The following is a 7,713-nucleotide window of genomic DNA, read 5'->3' on the forward strand; positions in this document are numbered from 1 at the left end:
TACGGTCAATAACCAATAGCGGAACCTGGATGCCCATATTGGCTCCTACATATTCTATGAAAAGATCTTTATCGGTCGAACCGTTATGACAACATATGTAATTCACTTTGTCCATCGGTATGTTACTTGCCCGAGATTCGATCGTTGGTATCTTCATACCTAGTTCAATCTCGTTACCGCAAGTCTCTTTACTCGTTCCGTAATACATCACCCCATGACTAACTCCTTAGTCGTTTGCTTGCAAGCTTATGATGTGTATTACCGAGAGGGCCCAGAGATATCTCTCCGATACTCAGAGTGACAAATCCTAATCTCGATCTATGTCAACTCAACAAACACCTTCGGAGATATCTGTAGAGCATCTTTATGATCACCCAGTTATGTTGCAACATTTGATAGCACACAAGGTATTCCTCCGGTATCCGATAGTTGCATAATCTCATAGTCGAAGGAATATGTATTTGACATGAAGAAAGCAATAGCAATAAAACTGAATGATCATTATGCTAAGCTAACGGATGGGTCTTGTCCATCACAGCATTCTCCTAATGATGTGATCCCATTATCAAATGACAACACATGTCTATGGTTAGGAAACCTTAACCATCTTTGATAAACGAGCTAGTCTAGTAGAGGCTTACTAGGGACACGGTATTTGCTTATGTATTTACACATGTATTTAAGTTTCCAATCAATACAATTCTAGCATGAATAATAAACCTTTATCATGAATAAGGAAATATAAAATGACTAATTTATTATTGCCTCTAGGGCATATTTTCGTCAACTACATCCAGAGTTTGGAATTGTTGACATATAAATGCATAATCCACCTTTTCTCATCAGTTTGAGTTTTTGAGTGAATTGACATGTGTGTGTAGTTCTACATGGTATCAGAGCCAAGAGATCTTGAGATCAAGACCCGACTGGCATAATTTAAAAATAAAAAATTGCAGCCCACTTCCGATCCATGTTTAGACGCGAGGGAGCCATACGTGAGAGGAAGTGTTGACGTATAAATGCATATCCTACCTTTCTCCATCAACTTGGGTTTTTGGGTGAACTAGTTGATGCCTATAGTTCTAAAAAACAAGAGGTAATATTTTCAATAAAATAAATAAATTCTCTTACAAATCAGAAAGCGGTGCCAAAAATTGGTATTTCGCATGCACATAGGGCTCACAAGCTCATCATCATAGATAAAGTAGCGATTCTACATGCCACAGCTTCTTTATTACACGCTTAGTTCTATTTATATGTGTGCAAAAAATAGAAAATTTCAAAATATTAGTGCCCTTAAACCCAGGGCGGGCCCACGTCAATTCAAGGGTATGTAGTATATATGATGAGCTTGTGTATATATATAAAGAAAAACAAAACTGATTTTTTTTTGAGACAAAGAAAAACAAAACTGATACACTAAACCATTTTAGTCCATTATTTAAGCCCAAAAATAGAGACTCACCACGCGTTGCCCAGTAAACCACCATGACTTGGCCCAAATGGCTGTAGCACAACGCACGCACAGTCGCACACGTCATCGTCGCCCCAAAAAATGTACTCCAGCCGGGTCTCTAGTTCCGTTGTTCGGTTGTGCCCTAGTTCTCTTCGCAGATCGCACGAGAGCTGCTAGGCGGCCAGGGATGTTGCCGTCGGCTGATCGATGATCACGCGTGCGCACGGCAGCGCAGACATCGCCAAGAATCTTTCCTCGCTGGCTCGCTCCCTGCCTCCCTTTGCTCTGAACTTCTGATCTTTGCAGTCGGCAGCGGGCAGCAAGCCACACCGATTCAGTTTCACAGCGACAACTAACTGATTCAACTGCTGAAGGTAGAATTGCTAATTAGATGTACTAATTCTCCGATTTCTTACAGTTGGATCTCTCCTCTCATGAAGTGATGCTAATTCTTAGTTGATATAGTATGTCGAACAATTTCTTAGTATTATGCAATATATTTTATATATTCTATAACTAGTACAGTACGTTGCTATAATCAGTTATATGCACAAAAAGGAAGGCTGTAGGCTTAAAAAAAGTTTTGCAATTTTGAATACACGATCGTCAATTTTTGGGCCCGCCCCTGCTTGAACCCATAGTTTTTTTATCCCGGCGCCTTCGCTGGATATATATTATGCCAAGTAAAATTGTCTCTAAAACCCCACCAGCATAATGAGGGTTGTGGTAGCCATTCCAAAAAGCGATAACTAATATGAAACCGACGTAGTAATAGATATTTAGTGGATAGGTCAGTGCCCGATAGAGTACATGGCAATACCTTAAGGCGCCCCGAAACTATATACTCGCTCTGTTTCTTTATATAAGGTGTATTTTTTTGGGCAGGATGACCAACACACAAAACAAAGGAGCATTTTGGACGAAAATACCCTTAACTAATTAGGCAGTTAGCAGCTTAATTAGCGACAACTAAATAACCAATGGCCTAAAAAAAGGCAACTAAATCTCGCTGCACCAGGATAAAATGAGTCGGTGAATAGGACAGAGAAATGTGAATGCATGCAATCAAGGAGAGAGATTATCTTTTTACTACATTTCTATTGGAAACTACGTAGTACGTTTTTATCTAAGGCGGGTAATGATGGTGGAAGGGCATGCGAGAAAAACTGAAAGAAAAGGATTAATACACCTTACATTGTGGAATTTCTGGGAAAAACAAATATACCTCTATATAAAGTAACGGAGGGAGTATGATCATCGGGCATTAGCAAAAAAGAAAAACAAGGATATTAGCAGTCTTATGGTCGTCCATGTGTGGACGAAGTACTATATGAGATATATATAGTGGAGGTTTTTTAACATAGTTATTATAGTGATACACAACTAGGACTAAGGGCATCTCCAACGGTGATCCGTAAATTTCCTCCCGCATCCATCCGTGGACAGGAGGGACCAGACCATAGGGGCGAATATGGGAGACCGCCATCCAACGCTGCATGCATACATTTCAACCCGCATTTAAACTAACCGGACAAAATTCATGCAAACCGGGCAATATTCATCAAAGTTCGGATAGAAAATAGGACAAATCATTCATACATAGCATGCAAATTAAATCTAGTACACCAATGTCTCAAATTCATCTAGGTTAACCGGATGTCCAACAAGTTTTTCATCAACGGATCATGCCCTCTCACACATACTCCCCCTTCAACTTCATCCAACAATGTGTGCACATAAATGGCTGCCCCTCTGTCCTGTGGTACATCACGACAGCATGTGCGGGCTACATAATATATAGACCAAGAGTGAATGAATCAATCAACAAGTTGGGCAAGAGGAAGCAAAATTTACGATCTCGTCCTCTGCCGCGTGCAATGGCCACCTCGCCTCCAGTTGACGAACCACGTTGCAAAACTTGGTGACGCTAGTCTGAATGGCATACCAGCGATACGATAACGAACTCCCATTGTGTTGTTGAATGATGTACATGTCGTACGGTGCAAATGCGCTTTCGTGCGTGAAATGATTCATGCACTTGCTGCCACAAGACCTCCCCACTACTCATGCATACGAAATCCGCGGATACGGCTAACCACGCATCACACAATAACTCATCCTCCATGGTTGAGTAGCTCACCATTCTTTGTACTCTAAAACTGACATAGCAGTCGAAAATAACCTCAATGGCATTTAACCGAACGCCTGCGGAGCGTGGTGTCCGGCATGGAGAACGTCGACGGGGGCGGAGTGTACGTGGGTACAAATGGCTTTAGGGTGCACAACGTCGTCGTAGAGGCAAGCGGGCGCGTCGGTGCTGGTTGTGGACGTCCGGCAATGTCTCCGTGGCGGCCTGAGGCGTACAACAGCGGCGGCGGAGGTGGATGGTGCGGATTCAAAGTAAGAGGGAGAAGGGGCGGAGTGGAAGAAAATGAGATCTGGAGGGGGATTGGGTTGGCCGGGGATGCCCGAGTCCTACATGTCTGTTGTCCAAACTCCTGCAAAGCTCCCCCCACTTTGTCTCCAATTTGCGGGGGAAAACTCGTCCGGACCGCCCTACGAACCAATACAGGTCTACGTTCGATGACTTTTGCAGTATCAATATATGTGGGCGGTTCCAAGGTCGGCGTTGAAGATCCCCTAATGTTTTTTTTTGACAGGTAAAGATGCCCTAATGATAGTTGTACTAGTTGTATAAAGAAATAATAAGATTTGAACTAATACAGAAAATACGCAGAAAAACTACTAGTCCAACCGTTGACTCCAAATCATCAGCCTGTCTAGTTCATTGGAGCACAACCAAACTAAAATTTGGCAGGTAAGGCGCCAACATGTGTTTGATATTCATATGCATGCAAGGAAACCTTCTAAGAATTTTGAGAAGTAGTTATCAAACGGTGACCAATTTCCAAATTAATGGAATAAAATCTAACCAAACTTTTGACTAAGCGGCCTATTCAGCTAGTGCACAGTACGACGAAAGTAACGGAGGGAGTATGATCATCGGGCATTAGCAAAAAAGAAAAACAAGGATATTAGCAGTCTAACCAAACTTTTGACTAAGCGGCCTATTTTGAGACGTAGAAAGTTTGCAAGAAAGAAAAAAAAGATGAGCTAACTATCAATCCACCTATCACGGCCGACGCAGACCACAATCTTTGTAAGCGTGTTGACTAATCTGACTAATTTAGTCGTTGCGAGGGGAAAGAGATAGTCTGCCGATGCATTGCCTGACATCTCTCACACACATCTCTCTCTCACTTTAGGTGAAAATATAGAAAGGCATGGTTTTTTTTTCTCCCCAACTCACACGCACCTGTATGATTAGTAAAATCTGAAAAAAGAAATAGGAAGAAATCTAAAATTTCATGGCAACTGACATGGTCGGAGTGTTCTGTTGTAAAAGAATGACATTCATGTTGTGATTTCCTCGGTTGGTGGGTGTGGATTATGCGATATGTTCATTGATCGTGTGCCGTAGCATATATAGAGTACAAGGGCACGGATATCTCAACCGTATCCGCTATACAAGGAAAGGATCGGGAGATATCCGTAGACTTGGAAACAATAAAAGAAGATCCTAGCTGCCTAAGTACATGCGATCATGAGTATCTCAACATCCCGCCGCAGTTGATACGTCGCTAGTGACGCATAGACTGGACCGGAACTCCTCGAAGGTAGACGTCGGTAACCCCTTGGTCATGACATCGGCAAACTGCTGAGCGGTGGGAACGTGTAGCACACGGATGCGGCCGAGAACCACCTGCTCACGCACGAAGCGAATGTCCAGCTCGATGTGCTTCGTGTGCCGATGATGAACGGGGTTGGCGGAGAGGTAAACAGCAGAGACATTGTCACAGTACACAAGAGTGGCACGTGAAACGTCATGACGAAGCTCCTGAAGAAGTTGCCGCAACCAGGAACACTCGGCAATGGCGTTGGCAACAGTCTGGTACTCTGCCTCAGCACTGGAACGGGAGACCGTAGGCTGTCGTTCCGATGACCAGGAGATGAGGGATGGCCGCAAGTAAATGCAGTAGCCGGAGGTGGAACGACGAGTGTCCGGACAGCCAGCCCAGTCAGCATCAGAGTAGGCAACCATGTCGGTGGAGCAGGATGCTGTCAATGTGAGCCCAAGGGACATAGTGCCGCGGATGTAGCGTAGAATCTGCTTCACCAGGTTCCAATGACTGTCACGGGGTGCATGCATGTGGAGACACACCTACTGGATGGCGTACTGCAAATCTGGTCGTGTGAGGGTTAAGTACTGAAGGGCGCCGACAATAGACCGGTAGAACGGGCCATCTGGTGCTGGAGAACCCTCAAGCGCTGAGAGCTTGGCCTTTGTGTCAACAGGAGTGGCAACAGGCTTGCAGTTAAGCATGCCGGCGCGCTCAAGAAGCTCATGGGCGTACTTTTGTTGATGAAGGAAAAACCCGTCGGAACGCCGAATGACCTCAATGCCGAGGAAGTAATGAAGCGGCCCCAAATCCTTCAAGGCGAACTCGGTGCTGAGACGAGCAGTGAGCTGGTGGAGGAGCTGCACCGAAGAGGCCATGAAGATGATGTCGTCGACGTAGAGTAGGAGATAAGCAATCGCCGGTCCATGATGGTACGCGAACAGGGAGGCGTCGGAGCGAGTAGCTCGGAAGCCAAACTGCTGAAGAAAGGTGGCGATGCGTTGGTACCAAGCTCTCGGCGCCTGCTTCAGTCCATAGAGGGACCGAGAGAGCAGACACACATGATCAGGATGATCGGTGTCGACGAAGCCGGTGGGCTGCTAGCAATACACCTGTTCAGCGAGATGGCCATAGAGGAACGTGTTGGAGACATCCAGCTGATGAACCGACCAGGCATGAGACACCGCAAGCTGGAGGACGGTGCGGATCGTGCCCGGCTTGACGACCGGAGCGAAGGTGTCGGTGAAGTCAACTCCGGCGCGTTGCCGGAAACCGCGAACCACCCAGCGAGCTTTATAACGCTCAAGGGTGCCGTCGGGACGGGTCTTGTGCCGAAAAACCCACTTCCTGCTAATGATGTTGGCGTGGCGGGGAGGTGGGACAAGTTGCCATGTGCGGTTGCGTTGCGACGCATCGAACTCCTCCTGCATGGCGGCGAACCAGTTAGGGTCACAGAGAGCGGCCCGAACGGACGACGGAACCGGCGACGGTGATGAGGATGAGGCCGCTAGAGGTACTCCTCCGATGGATAGCGTGTGCTGGGCCGAAGAGCACCAGTGCGTGAGCGCGTGGTGATTTGGAGCGGCGGGACGTCCTCGTCGGGCCGGTCGGGTGCTGCTGTGGAGGAGACCGAGGCCACAGGTGGCAAGACCGGCGGAGCGGCGGTCGTGGCCGCGGGTGGCAGACCCGGAGCAACCGCAGGCGGAGCTGCGGCAGGTAGCGGGCCCAGGGTGGCTGCGATCGAAGCCGCAGGTGGCGAGGCCGGGGCGACTGTGGGCGACGCCACAGGTGGCGGGCCCGGGGCAGCTGCGGACGAAGCCGCAGGTGGCCAACGCGAGTCAGACGAGGCGCCCGAGGTAGATGCGCGCGAGCTCGAAGCTAAAGAGGAGGTCGAGGTCGCGGAGTGGCCCGGTGCCCAGACATCCGAGCCAGTCTGTACGCCAACAAAGTCGCCAAGCTCGAAGATGGTCAGGCCGGGGCGGCCACCGCGAGGGGCCGGCATCACGGAGGAAGGCCCGCCGAGGAGAGGTGGGGTCGACGAAGTCAGTGCATCCGAGGGAGGTACCTGCTGAAACGGAAACACTTTTTCATCAAAGTAAACATGCCGCGAAGTTATCACCCGATGAGATACGGGGTCGTAGCACGGTAGCCCTTTGTGTTGGAGGGGTACCCAAGAAAGATGCAAGCGAGAGACCGCGGAGCAAGCTTATCACTACTAGGGAAAAGCCTATAGATAGAATCTTACCAGTAGCACGCTTTAAAATAAGGCGCTGCTGCTAATTAGCAGTAGCGAGCTCAAGATTAACTCACTGCTGAAATAAATATAGCAGTAGCGCGCCCGCTCAAAGACGCGCTACTGCTATAATTCCCACGAGGCCGCCGCGAGGCTAGTTATAGCAGCAACGCGTTATCACGACGAGCGTTACTGCTACGTAGCATAGTAGCAGCGCATTTCACCAATAAGCGTTACTGCTAAGTTTACTACAAAAATTTAGTCCCACCTCGCTCCGTGAAGAGAGTTTCTACCACCTTAAATATGTTACTTCTCAAACTTTGACAAGCACTTGGTCTTCATTG

Source organism: Triticum aestivum, chromosome 5B (genome assembly GCF_018294505.1).
Source record: "Triticum aestivum cultivar Chinese Spring chromosome 5B, IWGSC CS RefSeq v2.1, whole genome shotgun sequence".
NCBI classification, from domain to species: Eukaryota; Viridiplantae; Streptophyta; class Magnoliopsida; order Poales; family Poaceae; genus Triticum; species Triticum aestivum.